The sequence below is a fragment of the Suncus etruscus genome, chromosome 3, assembly GCF_024139225.1.
Source record: "Suncus etruscus isolate mSunEtr1 chromosome 3, mSunEtr1.pri.cur, whole genome shotgun sequence".
NCBI lineage: Eukaryota > Metazoa > Chordata > Mammalia > Eulipotyphla > Soricidae > Suncus > Suncus etruscus.
The window spans coordinates 62,537,386-62,559,863 of NC_064850.1; positions in this window are offsets into that span (position 1 = coordinate 62,537,386).

The following is a 22,478-nucleotide window of genomic DNA, read 5'->3' on the forward strand; positions in this document are numbered from 1 at the left end:
AGGTCCTGTTAAAAATAAATATCCTTTGCTTCATATTTTATGTATATATGAAGAAAAGCAAGTATGGTAGACCAGGCTTTGTAAATCTTATTTTTGTTGTGGAATTCAGAATCAACATGATGATTTTCTTGAATTTAAAGGCATAAATAGATTGACATATTATCAGAGTGAAGCTTTGTTAGTTCACAAGAAAGTATGACATTTTCTATGTTGTAAAATGTAGTGACTGTAAATTATCAAGAAACGAATGTAAATGTTAAGTGTTTAAATTTTAAGTGTATTCTTTTTTAGGATTAGTATATGGCACACAAACACACTAGGAAGATGCCACTTATTAGTATTTTTTAAGAAAAATATAAACAGATAAATCCTACATTTTAAGAAATATCACTCTGTAGTTTTTTTTATTATATTCTCATGGAAACACATGTAAATCCATCAAATTTACTGAATATCATGTTATTTCAGCCTGGTACTTTGGAAGATGTAAATTTCTACATTAAAAAACTAAATCTTTCAAACCAAATTTTAAATAGCCATTTTAATAAGCATTTTTCACTATTCATGATTTTTAAAGTTGCTCTTGGAAATTGTTTATCATAAAGATCATGTCAATGATATAAGAAGTTACATATTTTTCAGCAAAATGCCTCAGAACCACCCAAAATATGATCACTCTTATTTCTCAGGTAGGCTGCCCTGAATACACCAATGCTAGGACAGAATAACATTTCTCCACCTTTCATCACCTCTGAGTACAATGTCTATAGATTAAACTGATAAGGAGATATTAGTCTATTTATGAAGAGAACTTGAAATAACCAACCCCAAATCATTAAATAACTGCCTATAGATTAATCTGGTGATATTTTAGTCTATTCATGAAGAGAACTCGAAATAACCACCCCCAAATCAGTAAATCACCTTAAGTAGAAAACATTAAAATTTCATTTATTAAAACTGAGATCTAGAAATAAAAGTGCTATCAAAGTGAAACATTATTATGTTACGATTGGGCCTATATTTGGATAGAGAAATTAAAATAGAAAGCAAAGCTACAGGGCTTCAGTTAAACCTGTGCAAATTATCTAGTATTTTGATTCAAGTGTAAGAGCTGAAATTCACTGTTTAATTTATTTCATTGTTAAATGTATTTCACTGTTAAATATATGCATCCTTTTGGCCCCATGAAGTTTCTTAAAGGCTTAAGAACCATTTTAATGGTTTAAGCCATTCTAAACAGCTTTTTTTTGTCATCTTTTTTCTAGTTCTATTTGCTTTTTAAAATTTATTATTATTATTATTATTATTATTATTATTATTATTATTATTATTATTATTGAGGCACCCTTATTTATCCTACTACCATTCTAATGGTGAGTTCCATGAATAAAACCTTCCAGAGCCCTACCCTCAGCATCCACTTTCTTCCACTAAATTTCAATGACACACATTCCCCTTATTCTCTACCCCACTCCCAAACCTTCAATTAGGTAAACTTCCTACTAAAGGACTACTAAGGTTTAGTTTTTAGTTCCTGGTGCCTTTGGACACTTGTTCTTGTTCTGTATTGTTTGGGGGCCACAAGAGACCCTAGTCAGGGCAGTACACAAACAATACCAGACAATACTCAGAGCTCAGAAATCACTAACTCTATGCTCATTAACCATTCCTGGAAGGGCTTAAAGGAACACTGGAATGTTAAGAATTGGACTTGCTCAGCAGCATGCAAAGCTAGTGCCTACTAGCTGTACTATTGCTTCCACCATCACTTTCTTGTCGTTTCTTTATATCCGACATACGAGGAAGATCATTTTGTTTCTCTTTACTTTTTACGATATTTATCTTAGAAAAATCTGAATTTCTATTTCCTGGCGTCTGTCCTCACTTCTTGTAAGGAAGACTGTTGAAGTTCTAAGAAACAGGCATGCTTCCTGGACAGAGAATTCAGAAGATTCAACACCCACAGTTCCTTGCTCCTTCTTAAGCTTCATGGCCATCACAAAACAACTCTGCAACGTTCAATAACAATCAAACTATTGGAAGAAAACATGTTATTTTGTTTAAAATATACTAGAAGAAACAACAGAAAGCAACTAAAATATTTAAAAAATCAACTTTTTCTTTTTTTACTTTCTTCATATAAAAGCACAATGGCGATCAATTACTTGCACCTATATTAGTGGCAGTCTTCTTTTTCCTTGCATTAACATTTATGTGTCTTCTTTTTTTCCAAAGAAAAATTGCATTTGTTTTGCTCAAGGGAAAATATTTCTAAGTCTTAATTTTATAAATAAAAACATAAAGTTTGTGTGGTGGCTTAAGATGTAGAGTATATTTTATTCAGAGAATATTCAAAAGTGAGCTTAGTTTGCTGGTACAAAAGATCTGAGTAGCTAAGAGTAAAAATATGTTCTAGCATAAGGTGTGCTTTTTAATTTAAATAAAAACTATAAATTATTTTTGCTTCATAGAATCCTGACTTTTTTAGAAACCGTGGAGTTAGTTATAGGTTGCTTAGAAAAATCTAAGCAAGCATCGTGAATCGTGAATCAATCGTGAAGCAAGCATTTTTGTTGGATTTTACTTGCTTCCAGATAAATGCTTATTGAAACTTTTTTAAATGTGGTACATAAATTCCCCATGAAAGAAAACTAATGTGCATGCAATTTCAGAGACCTGATGCTGTTCAATTCTACATTTCTATTCTGCATGGGACACAACATCCCTAAAGTTTTCAACTCATTTTTATTGAAGTGTGATAAATAGGCATGTCAAATTGTATGTGGGGTATAGGACACAAATCAGCTCTGACTGTTTCTGCTGTTTCTTCCTCCTCAAAGTGTCTGTTTGCCATATAAACTGGGTGTGTACCCTTTTATTTGGCAGCTCCAACTTTTCATTGGCTTCCAGATTTCACAGGGTGGGAACTGAATGAACAGCCATTTATATATCTGGAGAAAAAGATTTATTGAATAGGAAAACCACAGGTTTTCTTTTATTTTTGGTATGGTTTGCCAAAAATACTTTCTCATAAATTCGATGGCAGAAAACAGTGATCAAGCCAAACTTACAAGTTTAAATTATAATCACAGATAATAAAGGCTCTTTCTTCCACAATGTTTATTAATCACAACCTTCAAAATTTATTTTTTCTGTATAAAACACAATTTAAGTCTATATAATGCAGCAATATCTATTTTTATAATTAAACTTTGCAAAGTTCACTGTGTAGTTTCTGCACTTATGTCAGCTATTATGAAAACAAACCTCTGGGTTTTATATTTTATGTTACTAAAGTGTCTGTATTATATCAAGAAGAATTATTTGGTTATGCTTTCAATGCTTTATATAAAAATATTCCTAATGCTAGAGATTAATTTGGTATACAAGTATATTATATATTTGTACTTTTAAATAACATTTTATTAGTGGAATTAGAAGATTTTAGACCCTGAAACCTAACAAAACCACAAAGTAATAATTAAATATTTTTCTATTATACTTAGTATACCCATGAAAAACAGCAATAGCACTAAAAATAGAATAGCAACATAAAGAATATTATAGTATAATTTGTCAAATTTCAATTCCTGAAAAAGATAAAAAGAAATTTCATTGGACTTTTGAATGAATAGTAAAAGTACAACTACTTGCCTATCTACCATGCTATTAATTTACTTCATACATAGAAGTATGAGTAGTTACAGTTGAAAAATACTAAATTCAGGATTCTTCCAGATGCTGAGATTGGCAGCTACTTTGTTGTGTTGGCTGAGAGAGTAAATTGTAGTTAACTTGCCAACTCAAAGTCACCACTTGCTTGTGTGTCTGGTAACAATTGATCAACCTTACAGGGGCCTCTGGTTTGGAGAGGAAACCTTCTGTCCCTAACAATGATGTGATTAGGAGTCTGTATAAATAAAAAAAGTGCTTTGGGAAAAGCAAAGAAAACATATTATAATCTCTATTGTTCATTATCTTTTGAAAGCAGCTAAAATAATATAATAATGTAAGCACATTATACTTTTAATTTCCAAAAAGATAGGATTGAACATCAATGAAATTGACAGAATAAATGGTTCTTGCCTTTTTCATTAAATTTACATGCATCTCATTACAATATCTTTTAAAATAGCAAGAGACACTTGTTTCCCTGCACATCTATTAGAAACACCAAAAATTCCACTGGAAAGGACTTGAGCTACCTTCTAACCTTTTCAATAAACTCTTTCCAATAAATATAATGTACCCAGCTGAAAGCCCTGGGATACAGCATAGATTTATATAGATTGTTTCTTTCTGTACTTTATTATATTGATAGTGCAGTAAATATGCATTAAATGAATCATCCTGGAAGAAAGAAAATTGTTATTCCCTGTCCCCATTCTCTTCCATCTAGTTTTATGGAAATACCTCAATGACCATAAATGAACACAATACTAAGGAATGAAAGGAAAAGAGATTCTAAGAGAAGAGTGTCTTAAAAGAAATGGTGAAACTCATCTTTGATTAGATTTCTATAAAAGCTTAATATTCTCTTTGGACAAATAGCACAATGCTTTCTTTTTTTCCTTGCAAAATAAGCAATTGATTGGAGTCAATAGATACCAATTATGAGTCCCCCACCTAGCAAATATTAAACTTTTCATACTTTATTGTTCTAGCTTAAAAGATTATTTAGGAGTCAAAACTGCAGAAAGCAGGGCTTATGTCCAATCTTCTGTTAGTCTTTCTATCTTTTGATCAAGCATTATTGAAATGACAAATGAATGCATGGTATATTACATTCTATTTATATTTCTGAAAGAAGATGGCAGGAAAGAAATTAATGTTTGACTCAAAAAGCAGAAAGTTTGAGTCAGGTGTGGGCCTAGCAAAACTGTGCTGAAAAAATTCTTGTGAAGAAATAAAAGTGACTTACAGTATGTGGAAAAACTTTAAAATGCTGGTGCTCATATTTTTTTAATTCAAAATATGACCTCTGCATCATGCTCTTTCATTCTAATAATAATAAAAATACCCAAAAATCTCTAAGACTAAATTTTTATTCACCAATGAAAAGGAAAGAACTGATTAGAATCCTAATGTACTAATAAAAAGCATTGTCTAGAACTGGAGGGATAGTACAGTGGGTAGGGTAATTGCCTTGCACACTGCTTACCTGATTCCCATTATCCCATATGGTCTTCTAGGATTAATTCTGAGTACAGGGCCAGAAGTAACCCCTGAGCATTGCAAGGTATGACTCAAAACCAAATAAACAAACATCAAAAAGCACTAACACAAAACTGTAATGATATAACTGTACTAGATTAAATGTGTAATTGATTGAGAAATGTTACAAATTGAGAAAACAGAACACTTAATTATAGTATTTGGGGGTAATATCACAGAATAAAAATATGTTACTGGGGCTATAGTGCAGTGGGAATAGCATTTATTTTGAATGCAGCCAATCTGGACTTGATCCCCAGCACCCCAACTGATATCCCCTGAGCTCTGCCAGGAGAAATGTTGGAGCACAAACCCAGAAGTAAGCTCTGAGCAGCAGCCAAGTGTGGCGCCAAAATATAACAAAACAAAATAGTTACTGTTTAGAACTAGCACTAAATTACTTTTTAATTCTTGTGTCAATAAGTTGTGTCAATTGTGATATTTAGGTATGCTTTTAAAACTTTCAAATTTTAAACTCAAATTAAAAATAAGAGAAAGGTCTCTAATTTGATATAAAATGGTCTCTTAAAGTAAGCTTATTTAAATTGTTAAAATATGAATCATCATCCAATTGTTTGGCATAACAAATTCACAGCATTACTAAAAATTTGGGGGAAGCAGTTTTGAGGACACATTTGACTTTGCTTAGGGCTTACTGCTGACTCTGTGCCCCAGGCTCAGTCTTGGCAGGTTTGGGGGACCATATTGGCTGCCATGGCTCAAACATAGTCGGCTGCCTGCAGGCAAGAGTCTTAGTTACTACTATACTATCTTTCACAGGTCCCAGTATTTTTTTTTTTATCAAACTAAATATTCAATATTTTTTCTACTCTGAAAAATGTTTATATATGACTATTTAGATTAAAACTACTCTTGTCCTGTATTCACAAAACAAAACTGGGGAAATGTAAAATTCAGTAGAAGGAGCAGTAAGTAGCTTTGGAGCACTGATGTTGGACTTAACTAGTGACACAGTTTATCACTCAGTCCTCTTTGAAGACAGGGGTTAATTACTCCCTAAAGAGTAATAATGAGAATATTTGCCAGTATAAATGAGGTCATGGCGTGCTCTTAGAAAAGGAACTTTTATTTCACCTACAAATGCTAGGTTCCTACTTAGTGAATAAGAAAACCTTAAAGACTGTTTTGATCTTGGTCATACATTCACATTCAAAATCCAATTCTAATTTTACTGTTTACTGATGGGTTTCCATGTGATTAAGAATATAAATCCATGTTTCATAGGATTTTCTATGACTTCCCCAAGTCTTGATAATACTTTTGTCCCTTCCCTCTTGCTCTCTTGTTTTGATTAAAGCAGTATTTTCACTATTCCTCAAGTACCCCAATATCTGTCCTACATGTTATATGTACTCCTTGTTCTTTAGTTTAGAAATATCTTCATTAGAGATCCTTATAGTTGTCACAACATTTTCACACTAAGTTCAAATACCACTTTAAGGGTAAAGTCTTCCTTGACAGTTTTATATAAAATTGTATACCTTATTTTTATTTCTTGTCACATTACTGAATGTATTTGCTGTGTACAGGAGTTTGCTGTTCGTTTAACCTTATTTCCTCAACGAATTAGAGAAATGTTGGTGTTTAAAATATAATCATTCAATAAATTGGTACAAATTTCTGGATAAGAGATAGAATAAATAGCAGTCTCAAAGACTGATAAGGCCCAATACTGTGCCTGTCATATTTTATTGCCACCTCTTCTAGGTTTATGCTAATACCTCTGATCTATATAATCCTTTAAATAATCATAGTTTATTTTCTGATGAGCTCTTTAAGGAATATTTCCATTAAAATCTATACAAGTGCTTACTGTCTTCAGTTTTAGCCATTTATTGAGCATAAATTTGTAGTAATGGTAATCAAAAAAAGTATAATTTATATAACAAATCAGGCCTTATCTGATTTCATTCAGTTATTAAAGCTTTATGTTCATTTTATTTAAAAAAATGGGAAGAAAAGAGTTAGCTCAAATTACAGAGTACATGCTGATATATTCAAATTTAACTCCTATCCTTACGTGCCCTTTCCCCAGCACCACAGGTATTCTCAGGTATAGATCTGAGGATTCCTCAGCACAGCTAAAATGTTAGTAGTGGCCTCATTGAGTGTGACTGCCATTAAAGAAAGAAAAAAAATAGAAAAATCAATATGATAGAGTATCATAGTTTAGGCAGAGACATTTCAGCCCTGCTAAAGTTGCTATAGATATTTCACTCTTAGACAACCCCTCAGATTACTGCCAGGACATTTAAGACCTACTAGTTCATTTAGTATTCCAACAAGTATTTTCTTTGTGAATACTAAATGAATAACCTCTACTGAGTATAAGTCTATCTTCAAGGATTGGTGTTCTAAGATAGAAATGACAGTAACATAAGGACCAAAGTGAACAATTCCCAGGATAAGACAGAAGGCAATTAATTAGAAAATTAAGAGGAAATTTCACCCAGCAGGGATAGATAGGGAAGGTGTATATGAGAAGGCCAAATTTGAGTCAGACTACTTCAGATATTCAAGAAGAGTAGGGAAAAATAATTTCAATCAGAGGAAATAGCATAAAGAAACAAAGGAGGTATATGGCAAGGAAAACAATAGCTTCACATAATAATGGGAAATCTTGTGCTATGACTGTTTATACTTCAGTTTTCTTTATATTATTATTCCAACTCTATGATATAGCACTCAAAAGTTGTACTACTGATCTAGTCCTAAAACATAAAAGTGCACGTGATTGACAAGATTCATCTTAAGAAATAAAAATGTTCTATAGTTTTCTTGATGTAGAACTTAAAAGGGATTCATGAGCAAGGTATATTTTAAAAGATTCAATAGCATATGAATAGTTGTGCTATTATAGGGAACACTCTCATATGGAGTTTTCCACCTTTGCAGAAAAAAATAGAAAAAAAACCCTATTATTTACAGTCAATATAATTAGAAAATGTGCTCTATGGACAAATTTATAATAAATTTTAAATGTAACATGATAGATCTTTACTAAAATGAGGAAGCATGCCTGCATCAGCATATTGAGGCTTTATTCTTACACAGCTCGGGCAAACAAACAGCTGAGCTTGTTAGAAACCTTAGAGTAAAACTGTTCTCTCTTTGTATTTCTAGGGAGAATCTGTATTTTATCCTCTATATGTAATAAAGGATTTCTCTATACCTTTCTTGATCCATCATTTTCCAACAAATGTAACAATCTACTTTCAATTAGAATACTGTGCAATTACAATGACTGAAGGCCTATTACTTTATATAGTTGCATTAGTTGGCTTGTTTATTTTTTCCTTCCCAAAATAAAAAAGTCAAATTCCTACACAAGTGAGCAGGAAAGAGAGATATATGGGTGCTAAGAGGCCCAAGCTAGCATGCCCTTGGGACTAACCTTATCAACAACCGTTAGTTCTTCCGAACAAAGACTAGAGCTTTGTACACAACCATAATAAAAAAAAGATCTAGCCTTAAATGGGCTTTGGTTTAAGCCTTATGTGCTGCAAATGTGTGAAGACAAAGATGAATGGGAAAAGTACTCAGTTGCCAGTACTCAGTCCTTTGTATGGAGTATGAGCAGTGGGAGAAAATATAAGTTTTGTTTCATGCTCGGATCAATACTTTAAATTTTGACAATTACAATATTACTTTGTCCGAGCTGGTGCCTTCATTATCCTTCAAAAATGCTAATGTGATCCTGTCATACTTTTGTTTTTAATCATCCATAAATTGTCTGATGTGTGGCAAGTACTGATGTGCGTAGTTGTGGAAATGAACCATGTGTTTATGAATGAGGTAGAAGAGATTCCCAGAATTGAGTTCTCCACATGTGTTTCTGCTATAAACCCCTGAAGTTTTGTGGGAATTCTGTAGAAAGTCTTCAGATTCTATCTCTCCCTCTTCCCCTTCTTTCCTCACACTATTGGTTGTAAACTTGTGAGAATGGCCCTGATTAATATAAAAAGGAGAGGCAGCAGTCTTCAAAGATTATCATCTGAATACTGACCAACCTCTTCAGTTATCTCTGATATTTAATGCTTTGATATATCATGCCACAGATTCCTGCTTAGAATTCTTTTAGGCCAGTAGAATCTGTTTCATCTGTTGGCTTTCTCATAATACAAGAAATATTTCATCCCTCAGGACTATCTATCCTTATGGCCACTATTATATCTCTAGAATGTGCTGAATGGTGTCCACTTTGAAGGTACTTAGAGCTATATGCCACCTTGCTTAAATATGTTCTAAAAAGGCATTGGACTCAAAAGAGAACAGAAGATAAAGAAGAAGCAACAAGACTTAATTCCACATGAACATTTTGAGCAAAATGGTTTCTACTCTCCACAACAATGAATTTGTCTCACAGAATTCAATAACCTGGCTACAGATGCTTTAGTGTGTGTATGATTAAATGATGTTGACTTTCATAAATTGTGAATCTCAGGCAACAAAAAAATTTATAAAGCAATTTTTTAATTTTTCCATATATCAAGTATTTGTAATAAAAATATTTGTAGAAGGAGTCTTTGTAATAACATTAAATGCAATTCTTTATTTAAAAGGGCATGCTTGGAGAGATAGTACAGTGAGTAGGACTCTTGCCTAGGTTTGACCCCTGGGATGTACAGTTCCCTGAGAACAAGAGGTATGATCCCTGAGCATAAAACCAAAAATAAGCCCTATGCACACTGAATGTGGTCCCAAAATTAATATAATATTCTTAAATGAAAGGGAATGCTTAATTTGATTAAAAAAATCAGTCAAAATGGTTGATGGAGAGATGGATAGAGAGCTTAGGGACATTTTCTTAAGGCTGGCTTGTTTGGGTTATTGACTTACTAAGCTTAGAATTTGGAGCCCATTCCTTAGAGGTAGAGGTAACCTCTGAGACATTCACTTTTTCTTCTAATTAAAGACTTCTAGAACCCACTGTACCCACTGTACTATTGATGGGCAATCTTCTCTATGGGGAATACCTTCCTTGTTACTGTATACATACAGGTTGATGTTACATGTCTTTACCTATACAATTTAGAAAAAAAAACAAAAAATTGGACTTAACTTACTTTAAAATTGACATTTACTGTTTTTCTAGTCTTATATTTCTTCTATATTAACTATATGTAGAACAAAGCAAATCTTTCACAGATACTCCATTAGTATGCAGAGCTCTCTTATTCATTCTATGACAGACATTTAATTGGAAAGACAAAGTGAGCACATAAACCAGTTCAACCACCATATCTCTTGCTTATACTTTGTTTTTTTCCCTGAAAAATGAATTTACCTGCAAAATGTATATAATTCATGAGTCTCTTTCAACATGCTGGATACTTTAAGACACTTGCTTGAAAATAGGTCACATTCTTTAAAATAATCAAGCACATAAGTAATAAAGGTGATATTCGATCTCCATCTGTTTTGTATTTTAATTTACATTCATCTTAGAATGCCAGTAGGCAAGAAATGTGCTATGTATTGAGTGTTTCAAGAATCCCAGATGTCTAGGGCATTTTTTGAAATAAACCTTGTCTTATGCAAGAAAATAAAATATCACCAACATACTTTTACGTATGGGTCATGCTATTATTGTTGCCCATTTTCTTTTATAAATGAGGATCAGAATTTTGTGTGTAACAGTGATTAACATTATTATCTATATTTTTAAACTAAGCTAATAAATGAAAAATAATAATTTTATGGTAAACATTTATATTTGCTATTAATGTTAAAGACTATAAACTTGGCCAAAGAAGTTTTAACATCTATTTTTTTAAACTACTGATAGTGCCATTTTTTTTTTCAAACTGCATGTGCTGTCATTATAAAACCTTTAAACTTGTCATTACACTTATTTATTGTAAATGTGAGTATATTTTTTGTAAAGGTGAGTGTTTTTTATGGTTTAGTGGGCTTACTCATATGTGTTGTTGTCGGGGATCAGATTGGCAAGTGCCTTAACCTCTATGTTACCTTTCTGCCTCCTAATCTCTTCATTATTTTTAAACAAACAAGAAATGAACTTAGATTGGTCTGTTAATATAATGAATTTCAGATCCTTCTTTAATGCTCCTATAGTTTAGGGATGGCATTTTTCTTCAGTGAGCCCTACTACAACTTAGAACAGCATAAACATGTGTTCCTTCTCATTGACTTTTTCAGAAGTTACAATACATTCTCTCTTCCAGCATCCTTTTTTGCCTATAGAGGCTAATATACTTTACTAAAAAGTAGACAATACAGATAAAATAATGTATCAAAGGACAAAATTTGAGACTTCTCATGTACATTAATATCAATAATTTAGAGGGGGTGAAGAAAGAACACAATAGAGACAATGAGCTTGTGGATGTACCTAGAAAAGAATTCATGATAGGTAATATCACGAAACTGATGTGCAAATAACACCAATAATAGAGAAGATCATAGAATGCCTTGGGCTACCTTACATGTTTCTTGGAATACCATTAGAATATAGGACACTGCATACCTGAGACTAAAGTCTCAGAGTAGGAACAAGTTATGATTACTGAATGTTTCACCAGCTTCCTCCTGATTCTCAGGCCAGAGAATCACACAACTTCTCTTTAACATTCACTATTTATTCCTTTGCCACTTATGTTTTCTTTCCACAAAAAGAGATAATCTTTCTTATTTGGAAACTATGTTGACTTACAATCTTTGTAGTAGCTATTTACACAGTTTTTTTTTTTAGGTCTATCTCCATATTAAATCAACATCCCTGATGTTTATTTCTAGGGTCATTATGTCATCTAGCTCAAATATTCTGGAAGTTAACTATGGATAAAATAGTTTTACTATGGTAAAAAATAAAGTCAAAATGAGTCCCTTCGCAATTACCCTACATACAGAAGAGAAATAGATAATGATGGTGATAATGATTGATACGATTAAATTAATATAAAGATTTAATAATAACACAAACTTTGATGTAAGAAACAAGCTCCAATTTTTCAGGTGACAAATGAAAAGAGCTCACTTGCAATTACCAAAGGCTTGATAATCCATTTGAACGTCTCTCACTTGGAGACTTAACCTTATATGGAACTATTTTGTTTCTATTTTTCTAAATCCATAGACATCAAGATATACTATCAACTTCCTGCTTTGAAATTTTTTTCTTGACCCTCACATCTGCTAAAAAGAGTATATGGTATAATTCTTAAAAGTTACAAGTATAGATTAGCCAGCATAACCTTAAGATTCTTGTGGAACCAAGTTGATCTGGAGTTTGTGTTTAGTGATGCTGCTATGCCAACTACTCTATCAATAATATTATGGGTGTAATTAAATGAAACCTGGCATGTAAAGAATAGTATGAATGAATCAGAATATCCCAAACATTATTAAGAGCAAGTAAAACTGTGCTTTTACTAAATAGCAATGCTTTTACTAAGGCATCATATTGTTTCTTCATTTCTTTCATGATATTTGTAAAGGCTAAGAATTGGGAAACTATAATTTTAGTGAATCAAAAATTATTAGGTAATATTTATTCGTATATACTCTAAAACCATGGATAAAATACTTGTAGTTATATGAAATAGAAATATTAGTATGCGTCCTTAAAAATAAATAGCTGGGGTTGGAGAGATAGCACGGAGGTAGGGTGTTTGCCTTGCATGCAAAAGGACAGTGGTTCAAATCCCAGCATCCCATAAGGTCACCCGAGCCTGCCAGGAGTAATTTCTGAGCCTAGAGCCAGGAGTAACCCCTGAGGGCTGCTAGGTGTGACCCCAAACCAAAAAAAAAAGTTAAATTTATAGCTCAGTTTCAGATATTTTAGGAACCAAAGGGTAGACTTAATTTCAAAATTACACTAAGCACAATCTGGTGATGCCTTTCAAAACTCTGATAGTTTATAATATGTACTGTACTGATTATCAACCTGAAAAATAGCCTTAGAGCTAATAAAATATAATTTTAAACTTGAATTCCTTAAAATTTCTGATCATTTAAGATTTTGTACAGACTTATGAAGCTGCAATTTTCAAAAAATTTAATCGCATTCACACAATCATCTTTTTGTTAAACTTCATCAAACTCTTAAATAAGCTAAAAGCTAAATAAAGAAATTTTAAAATTTTGAATTATCTTGATTATGAATATGTCCAATGTGGAGGGTAAATTTTTCTTATGTTATGTAAATGTTTCTTATGACTTTCTGAGAAGTTCATTATTGAGACAAAACACAAAATGAATAAATAGGTATTAAAAACACACAAAACACAGTCTTTGATTTTTAACATAGAATAAGATCCAAATGGATTAAAGGCCTTGATATCAGACCTGATACCATAAGGTATATAGAACAACATGTAGGTAAAACACTCCATGACATTGAGACTAAATGCATCTTCAAGGACAAAACTGCACTTTCCAAACAAGTGGAAGCAGGATCAACAGATGGGAATACATTAAGCTGAGAAGCTTCTGCACCTCAGAAGAAATAATGCCCAGAATACAAGAGCCACCCACCATGTGGGAGAAACTGTTCACCCAATATCCATCAGATAAGGGGCTAATGTCCAAAATATACAGGAGGGCCCGGAGAGATAGGACAGCGGTGTTTGCCTTGCAAGCAGCTGGTCCAGCACCTAAGGTGGTTCGAATCCCGGTGTCCCATATGGTCCCCCGTGCCTGCCAGGGGCTATTTCTGAGCAGACAGCCAGGAGTAACCACTGAGCATCGCCGGGTGTGGCCCAAAAAACCAAATATATATATATATATATATATATATACAGGACACTGACAGAACTTTACAAGCAAAATCATCTAATCCCATCAAAAAATGGGGAGAAGAAATGAACAGATGCATTGATAAAAAAGAAATACAAATGGCCGAAAGGCAAATGAAAAAAATGCTCTTCATCACTAATCATCAGGGAGATGCAAATCAAAACAACGATGAGATACCATCTCATACCACAGAGATTGGCACACATCACAAAGAATGAGAACAATCAGTGCTGGTGGGGATGTGGAGAGAAAGGAACTCTTATCCACTGCTGGTGGGAATGCCGTCTAGTCCAACCACTATGGAAAGCGATATGGAGATTCCTCCAAAAATTAGAAATTGAGCTTCCATTCGACCCAGCTATTCCACTCCTAGGGATATATCCTAGGAACACAAGAATACAATACAAAAATCCTTTCCTCACAACTATATTTATTGCAGCACTATTCACAATAGCCAGGCTCTGGAAACAACCAAGATGCCCTTCAACAGATGAATGGCTAAAGAAACTGTGGTACATATACACAATGGAATATTATGCAGCCATCAGGAGAGATGAAGTCATGAAATTTTCCTATACATGGATGTACATGGAATCTATCATGCTGAGTGAAATGAGTCAGAGGGAGAGAGATAAACACAGAATAGTCTCACTCATCTATGGGTTTTAAAAATAATAACAGTCACTTTTGGAACAATCCTCAGAGACAATGAGAGGAGGGCTGGAACTTCCAGCTCACTTCAAGAAGCTCACCACAAAGAGTGGTGAGTACAGTTATAGAAATAACTACACTGAGAAATACTATAACCATATGAATGAATGAGGGAACTGGAAAGCCTGCCTAGAGTACAGGTGGCGGTAGGGTGAGATGGAGGGAGATTTGAGACATTGGTGGTGGGAATGTTGCACTGGTGAAGGGGGGTTTGCTTTACCTGACTGAAACCTAATCACAATCATATTTGTAATAAAGATGTTTAAATAAAGGTACTAATAAAAAAAACATAAAAAAGAATATTCTCTATGAAATAGATAGCAAAAAAGCCAGTAAACCATTTTACTTTCTACTTCTTCTGAGGAACCCATATTAGTTTAACTTCAATCACTATTGTTATGATAACAAATTTATCATCATATATAAATATTTCATCAAATGGCTGGAAAATCAAATTTAAATATGAAAATTGATGGAAAGTGATGCAAATTATGAATTATACAGCATACAACTTTTTTTTGGGGGGGTGGGTCACACCCAGCAGTGCTCAGGGGTTAGTCCTGGCTCTATGCTCAGAAATCACTCCTGGCAGGCTGGGGGGCCCTTACTGGATGCTGGGATTCGGACCACCGTCCTTCTACCTCCATGCTATAAGAGTTTCTTTGATGAATTTGGTAACTATTCCACAACTTTTAAAAGACTGAGTGGGGCGGGGAAGGTGGATCTAGAGGTAAGGTGTCTGCCTTGCAAGCGCTAGTGTAGGACAGACCGCGGTTCGACCCCCTGGCATCCCATATGGTCCCCCCAAGCCAGGGGCGATTTCTGAGTGCATAGTCAGGAGTAACCCCTGAGCGTCAAACGGGTGTGGCCCAAAAACCAAAAATAAATAAAATAATAAAAGACTGAGTAAAGCTGAGACAATATAGCAGGTAGGGCACTTGCCTTGTATATGGGCAACCAAAGTTAGGTCTCTGACACCCATATGGGCTTTGGAGCATGGCTAGGAGTGCCCACTGAATGCAGAGCCAGAAGTGAGCCCTGACCAGCACCAAAACCAAAATGATTGAGTAGAATATAATTGAATGTTCAAATGATGAATGTAAGATGAATGAAGAAAACAAATTAAAATATTTTAGAATTTTTCAGAGTTTAGAGCAATGCTGCAGGACAGAAAACTGACATAATCACTTCTAATTCTATACTATTATATCTCGCCCTTTAATAAAAACATTTTAAATAGTAGAATGTGATACATCCAGACAAACTATATATTTTAAAGTCATGAATAACTTCAAAGACATTTTCAAGCAAATGAATTTCAAGGGTAGAAGTTATTTCATATTTTTGTAGTGTATAAAATACTATTTGTAGAATTAAACTGCTTTGTAATGAATTTCATTACTTGATATCAAGTCAAGACCTTTATTTTTAGGAACTTAAGAACTAACAAGAAAGATTTTGTGCAATGACTTATATTTTTTTCTGCAAGAGAGAAATTTATTTGAGTCAGTTTCATATCTAGAAACATCAGTTGATTCTTCAGTCACAGGAGAGACTTGTGAATCCAACCAAGTTTCAGCTCAACCTGATTTTAGTCATTTTGAAAAAATTTTAAGTGCCAGAAAATAATTGAGAGGCTTGATCTTTTAGAATTTCTAAGCATGTATTTTATTGTTGCTGTTGTTGTTTTTCAACCACAGTTGACTGTGCTTAGGGCTTACCCCTGGCTCTGCACTCAGAGATTGCTCCTAGCAAGCTCCAGAGACCATATGGGATGTAAAGGATCTAACTCTGGTAGGAACATGCAAGGCATGCACCTTACCATTGTACTATCACTCAGGCAATCTAAGCATGCATTTTTAATCTTTGGAAACCCCTCTAAACCTTGACCCAAGATTGAAATGGCCTATTTTTTTTTTTAATTCAGGAGAACAGGAGCGATACTAATAAGGCCACTGTCTTCTCTCCAGAGATAACATTCAGTAAGCATTTAAGACCAATGATGAACTGGTTATAATGAAACACTTTGTTAGTTTCTGGATTCAATTTTGTCCTTTTGTAACAACTGTCCATAATTTCCTTCATTTGGTTGGATGAAATCACTGGCTTAACTTCTAGGCTATTTTTTTTCTTTTCTTTTTTTTCGTTTTTGTTTGTTTGTTTGTTTTGGACCACACCCAGTGACAATCAGGGGTTACACATGGCTGTGCACTCAGAAGTTGCCCCTGTCTTGGGAGACACCATGTGGGACACTGGGGTATCGAACTTTGGTTCGTCCTAGGTTAGCACATGTAAGGCAAACGCCCTACCACTTTGCACCATCACTTTGGCCACCTAGGCTACTGTGTTTCTATGTCTTATCTTATTAGTGCATTTACTAAAATAATGAGATTTTTAAATTTAAAATGATGAAAATACACCTTTTGAGGCATAGTGTATAGACATTTTTGTAATTTTGATTAAAGGAGATAAGAAGAGGAAACATAAGAAATATAACTGAGCACAGTTGCTTTAATGAAACAAAATAATTGGCATGAAAGTTGGATTATCCAGAAAATAAAAGGTGATATTACACACAATTCTATTACAGTGGATTTTAAGAGAGTTGGGTGTATAGAATTTTAAATGAATAAGTAAAAGAAAGGGTATTACATGGTGGTCTGTTGGGTCCTACCTCTCTGTTCATCATAAATGAATTCATTTCTAAGACTTGGTCTGCATATGACAATAACTGACTAGCCGGATTCACAATGATACAACTATCATCCTTTTCAAAATTGATCATACCTTGCCTTTGTGAAGTACTTTAGTACAGTGGTGTCTTACCTCCACTCCTATTATTCCTTATTTTAGAACAATAATGGAGAAAGGTCACAAAGCAACTAGACCTCCTAAGTAGAACTTACAGAACCGGGGCTAATTCTGCCTCATAGGCATTATGGCATAATAGATTTAATTACTTTGAAACAATGAGTCCTAGCTTCTCGATTAGGGAAATAATGGAATGTCACATCACAGAAATTTTCATAAGAATTAGATGCTGTGCACTTAGTATATTAATGTACTGGGTAGTAAGCACTGAATAAATGTTTCTAGTAGTATGCCACTTATGGCAGACAGTTTCCAATTGAGGAAACTATAAAATAAAGAGGTTAAGTGCTTCTGTGAGTGTGTAGTATTTCCTTTTAAAACAGCAGCTCAGCTTTATCTCTAGCAGAACTTTAATCAAAGCTAATATTATTCATAATATCGAGCTGTTGTGCTTTCATTTTTATCTCTCTTTGTATATCAAGTCATTTTTAAAAAGATACTTGAGAAAAAAAAGAATGAAAAGAATTCCATCTCTCTAGATATTTTACCACATGAATTTGAATTACCTTTCATTCTTATCAGGACTTAGTTCCTTGAACTAGTGCTAATTGTTAAGGCCTTTTTCTATATAAATGCTTAAGTAATTTATAAGCTGCATTTTGAAATTGTTGATCTTTTATGTTTTTTTCATAAATAATCATTTTTAAAAGGAATACACATTTTGCTTATAAATTTTATTTATGTATACTATATAGGCACTAATGCTTTCTGGGTCAGTCCCATTTTGATCTAACACCTCATTTGAGAGCTCAGATCCATAAATTTAACTTAACACAGATAAGCAGTTATGGAGCAAAAGCATTTCTATCAACTCTAAATATGTTATTAAAATATTTATTAATGTTTTCATACTGTGCATTATGTATATAATGTATGCACCATACTCTCACATAAGAAACAATAATCAAATATTATATAAATAATCCTAAAAGTTTATGACTTTTATTAAAATAATTTTAAATAAGAAAATTTATAGATGTAATTGATTTGTAGATACATCCTTTTCTTTCTCTTCATATTCCCTTTCTAAAGGTTAGTCTTATATTGCTTTAAATAAAATAATTTTTTGAAGGATGAAGAAAGCCAGATACATTTCTGTAATTTTATATTATAAGTAGTGTGATGACAATTTTTATAAGCTATAGATACATTCAAAAGCAATTTAATTTGGAGCTATTCTACGATAGAATTTTCTAGAAGCTGAGATAATTTTAGTGGACAACTGTTTAAGAAATTTATAATTGTCTGCTTTATGACATGATCTGAATAGTTGTTGATTAAATTGCTGATTACATTTTCTTAGAAGAATAAATTAAAGCTTTTGTAGAGCCTTTAGTAGAAAATCTTAGATACTTAGAATTTTTCATGTTTCAAGTGAATTTTCGCAACTTATGTATTTCCTATTTATTTCTCTGAATGTGTTATTTTATCCATATATTTATGATGATTGTGCTACATTCTTGGTTTGGGAATATTTTACTTTATCTCTACATCGCATATTTGAAATTATAAGTTCACTTTATTGTTCATTCCCCACAGAGGTTCAGGATAGATAGATAGATAGATAGATAGATAGATAGATAGATAGATAGATAGATAGATAGATAGATAGATAGATTACTTATATATATCACATTTAAACCTGAAGCAGGACCAGAGAATTTATTATCTATTTAAGTTCTTTCAAAATAATAAATCTGAGTGACCTTGCATTGTTCCTTTGCAGTCTCTCAATGATTGACTTCACTGTAATCTGAACAATGGTACTGCGAACTTGAAATATAATAATGGGTTGTATTTTGAGGATGTCTATTTTGTGACTGTTAGCATAAATGTCTAAATTAGCAATTGGGGCCCTCCCTCATTATCTGATGCTTATAAATTGAGTGATTACAATAATAATTTTAAGGTAAATTATGCAATAAATTGTCAATTGTTTTGCTATACTATCCAAAGGTTGTAAAATTATAATTTTTAAGATAAGAGTTTTTAAAATTATTTAAAAACTTTTAAATTAAATTTGTATTTTAAAATATCTTTTGGTGGGATTATTCCTGGCTCTGCACACAAGGATCATACCTGGCAGTGCTTGAAGGACTGTATAGGGTGCTTGGGATTGAGATTGCAGATTGGCTGCATGCAAAGCAACCACTTTACTTGTTGCACTATATTCTGGGTCCATTTCAGAGATTTAAAAAAAATAATGAATAACTAAGGAACTTTACAAATGAGTGATTATGAATTCTTGTCCTTACTTGGAACTATCAGAATTATCTAAGATATTCTTATATATCGTCTTAAAATATTTTATTTTTCTATGTATAATTTAAAATATATGACTTTATATAATACTTTGTACAGGAAATTAAATTATTTGAATGAAAAATATATTTCAGAAGCCCTGCATAGGAATCAAAGTTTGATAAATTAAAATTAAATATTTTCAAAAAATAGTTTTGGAAAAGTATGAGTGTAACTACTTTTAAATAGGATGGACCACTTAATATGTATATGTGTAATATAGAATTTGTTTTCAATATTTGAAGTTATCAGTACACTCATAATTCCATATTAATAAATTCACATAGAGCTATTTCCTGAGATTTAGATACTTACTACCTTTAATTTCTTTAATTATTTATAAAGAACCAAGGTCTACAGAATCAACCACTTATTTGTTAACACAGCTCCTTATACTTTACTCATTGCTGTTTGCACTTTTTGTATGACTATAATGAAAAACAGAAATATCAATGTTAAAAGTTGATTAATTAACTAGAGTTTTGAAAAACCAACAACAAAAACTACATTAACAAATGCCTTAGACCATGAAAGAATCTGAAGAAAAAGGATATTGGTATATTAAAGTCTAAAGAAGATGACAGGTGTCCAAAAAAAAAAAAAGAAAAGAAAAGAAAAGAAAAACATTCAGTAAACATTTAATTAATATGTTTGTAGTTCTTTAGATCAAACTTATAGAATAAGGCCTTTAAATAGCATCCTTTTATATTCTCGGATTCATTTATAAGTAAAATATTTTTCAATTAATTATTTACATACAAATAAGGCCTAAATAAGACCTAAATATAGTAATACAAATAGTTTTCAATGTGTTTATAATTATATACACAATTTAAAATCATTGCATCATTTCAAAATACCTACAAGAAAAGAGACACAGTTTTGAGAACTCCAATTTTGGAAGTTTAAGATGGTTTGAACCTGAAAAATGATAGAGTCATACTATCTTTCCTTTGGGATTTAGCCTAATTATTGCCTGGAGTGAATATTTTTATCATGGCTTACCTAGTGACCAATCTTAAAAATAATACATAACTCAAAAACATATTGAAAAGCTTTGATAGTAAAATCAAGTATCTAGTCAATTCTAGTTGTCTTTTTTCCCTTTGGGCATTAAGATCTTCATTGAAGTCTTAAATGGATTATTTTTGTATTTCAACAGCTTGCTAGCTAAAACATTTAATTGGTATGGGACCTATAAGGAAAATACATTTAAATTCACTTTTATGTCATTACGATGTTTTCTATACTTAGATCAAATTTAAGAGAACACAGGTGGTGCTGCAAATTTTTACTCATTTCTCCACAGAGATGAGAACTGCAAGAGAATTCAATTACAAGGCAATATCACATACTTTATGCAGATCAACAATACTGTGTTCAAATAAGGATCTTGGTTGCAATACATTGTTTTTTCAGAAATGAGTTTATTTCCTTTAGAAGAGTAATTTGACTTCAAATCATGAAGCATCAAGAAATACTTATGCTGATGTCCATGTATTTAATGATATGCTGGTATTTTATTAACAAATCAAACCAAAGGTATTTTTTTTTACTTTTTAAAGTGTTTTAAGATATCCTATCAAGACACTATAAGACTATAAAAGAAGAAATAATATTCATGCATAAAGCAACCTATGATACATGTTCTTTTATGAAAGCATTGAAATAGAAAAAGACAATGTTAAAGTTAATATTTTACCTATTACTGTACTGCATCCTTATGTAACACAAAAACAGTTGAAACTTAAAAGGCGCATTCTAAAGCATTTTTGTTAAGTGGGCAGTAGGAGGTTTTTTTTTTTTTCATCCTGTTTCTGCCACCAAGGAAATTAGTAGAAGTATACAAAGAATACTTTTAACTAAAGTCTATATTTATTGAGCATTTTATCTATATATAAAAATATATGTTTTAATCAAAACCAAGTAACCATCATATCCATTAAATAAGTTCATCTAAGATTTCCAATAATTTTAAGGTAAGTTTAGAAACAGCTAATTTAGGAGCTTTGCAATCAATATTTTATTGGTTTTAATGCATTTAATATATAAGTAGGCAATTAAATATAAAAATAGAGGTAAGACAGATGACCTAGCAAGAAAAGGAAGGACTAAGTTCTATAGCCAAAGCACAGGAGGAAATGTAGAGGGACAGGGATCTTCAGCTATATTTGGCTAGTTTACATTTTAATGTCTTAAAGCAAACAACAAATTTTGAATTTCATATATTGGAAATTGAGAAATGAGGACATACAGTGCTTGTAATATTTATCTCCACAGCTTGAAATTCAAAACATAATGAAGTCATTTTTGTTTTTAAAATTGTAACTTTAAAATATATAAATTACTCATGTGGCTCATAAATTACTTATTTAAAAAAAAGATAAAAATTACTCATTTTAAATCATTGGTTGTCCTCATTAGTTAGTGATTTGCTTTACTTCAGAGTCCAAAACATATATTTTAAGTGGGTAGTTTTGTGTAATCTAGAGAACTGTCTACTAAACAAACACTCAGCAGAAAGACTAAGATCCAAAATCTTTTTAATGTATTCTGAGAGCCAACTGGTCTTATTTTCTATTTTATGTTTATACAGC